A 2,588-nucleotide genomic window follows, 5' to 3' on the forward strand; every position below is an offset into this window, starting at 1 on the left:
TATAAAAAGCAAAGATACACATTCTATGCATGACAGTTACCAGGAAATCAAGGCTTAACAAATGCATACACAGCTGTAACAGAGAGCAGGTGGGTTACTGGCTAAACTGTCCTTGGACAACTGCTCACAAAATCATGAGGGCACACTTGGTTTATTTGGTTCATTAAATTGAACTGATTAAATGAGTAATACATAATTACTCATAAAGCATTAATTTATTCACCAGGAGGTTACCTGTTAAATAACCCAGCTCAAATGCTGCTGCTGTGTTAATTTAAGCTTCTAACTGAAAGACTTCGCTGTGTGCTTTTTTTCTTGGGCACAACTCAAGAGCAAACAATGCTCGACTGATTCCACTGTGGTTCTTACTTATAGTGCAGGTGTCAACAACATCTAAAGACTAATGCAAATTATGACACTAGGCACTGGAAAAAAAAAAAATCTAAACTGCAGCCATCACCAAGTATTGCAGTGCAGCTGACTGTTGAATTCCTCTACTGTAACTGCTATGCAGATCACTTGAACGTGCAAAACATTTGAATAAGCAAGAAGATAATGAATGAAATATAAAGAAAGCCACAGTGGTAGTATTTCAAGTTTTGTACAGCCAGCTAAACTAAACACAAAGGGTCTATACACAGGGCGATTTTTAAAAAATCTTTACAGCTTTATAAAACTGTGATGCTTATGGTCACGTGGATGCTGCCTTCACTGAGTGTGTCTTGGGCTCAGTGGACACAAGGTAACAGGCAACAGTCACAATAATGCGACTAATTAACCAATTTTCACAACAAAACACAAAACTGATTGATCTCAAGACCCATTGCACCCTGGCAAGTCCTGTAAATTGGCAATCTCCAATCAATACAGTTATCAATACTACGATTGCAACATGTAACATAAAGTAAATAAACAGATAATTAAAAAATTTCGGCTAAGTCACAAAACCATGATTGTTGCCTTATCTTTTGCTCACTAAGCCCAACACACACTCGGTAAAGGCAGCATCCATGTAACCATTAGTCTTGAATAACCTGTAAAAATTAAAAACAAATCACCCTGCATAATATTTCCGAAGTGTCACTGCACAGGCAAGTCACACTAATTTCTAGGTCTATTATTTAAATTAATTCAACTATGAACACAAAATCATTTTCACCCAGTTTCTGAACCAGAATACTTGTTCACGAATCTGCGTGAAGTAAATCTGGAGAAACATTTACAAAATGGACAATGCTTCCCCGCTAGAAAAGAGCAGCAAAATTATTCATTTATTACTTTGAAAGTATGCAGTAAATCAGTAAGCTGGCCACTATTTTAGTTTCTACAAATTGAGTTGCACATGACCAAGTGAAACTAGTAGTGCAAACACCAGAGCAAGGTATTTCTTCCAAACGCTGAAGTGTCCTTTCTCAAAAAGTTGGACCACAATTACACTGCTACCAGCTAGTTTCTGTCAGCATAATAATCATAACCAAGTTACTTTTTTTTTTTTTTTCAAAACATAGGCCAAGATTCTTGTGTGGGGATGCAGGTGCACAACCAAACTTCACTGCGAGCTTTTTGTCTGTGCCCCCGTCATTTCCCTAATATAAAAATATTTAGATTTCATATGATCTGACTTTTGGAGTATTTTTCCCTCTTATGCACATCAACTGCACTTCATGCACCATGCGCTTTTGGTTCTCGTAACGACGCCATGACATTTTTTGCCTCTACAGCGGTTAGTAGTGCTTTGGATTCCCGTGCTATGTCATCATGTCCCAGCTCATAAGCAAGCTGCCAGCAAATTATTGTTCTGGCCAAAAAGACTCTCACACTAAGCATCTCTTTTTCTCCCACTGTCGACACTGTGGATTGCTCAAACAACGTTACTTGCACAATACTGTCATTAGAGCAGCAGGCTCTGTTCTTCAGCACAAAGTAGGATATAACATAAAGAAGCGATTAAAGTAAATGTTAGCAAGAAAACAGAGATGCTCAAGTAAAATGGCTTGAGACAAAAATTCTGTTCTGCAGATTTTCATGTACACTACTTCCATGAGACCAGTACAAATCAAAGTTCATGCTGTTGCAAAAAAAGAAAGCCAATGATAAAACTCCGTAACTAGTAAGCATAAGCAACACTACATGGCATCATTACCGTTCGGGAATAATTTTACAGCCAAATGTTCCTCGATTTCAATTCTGGCTTTTTCTTTATATGCACCCGTTTTGAAATCCAATTTATACACCCTAAGTAAGACTTTCATACAAAGTTTATTACGCTTCATGGTCTACAGCTAAAGCTCTCAAGAGTAACAAGCGTTAATTAATATTTGGTGGCATGTTGTATTTAAAATCCGAAAGTTACGCATGTGCTACGAAGGATGTGGTAGTGGAGGGCTCTGGATTAATTGGACTACCTATCCTTTTTTTCTTACGTATGCTGATATTACACAGTGAATATGCATTTGAATCAATATTTGTTAATGTTAAACACTCTAATGTGATCTGCTAAATGCCCATTTCTGATGAAAGCCTCAAGAAGCTACCTTTTTAACATTAATTAATGCAGCAAAAGGTTTGGTTTGGTTTATGGGGTTTAA

This window comes from Amblyomma mixtum, chromosome 3 (genome assembly GCF_055824585.1).
Source record: "Amblyomma mixtum isolate Tamu chromosome 3, ASM5582458v1, whole genome shotgun sequence".
Taxonomy (NCBI): domain Eukaryota; kingdom Metazoa; phylum Arthropoda; class Arachnida; order Ixodida; family Ixodidae; genus Amblyomma; species Amblyomma mixtum.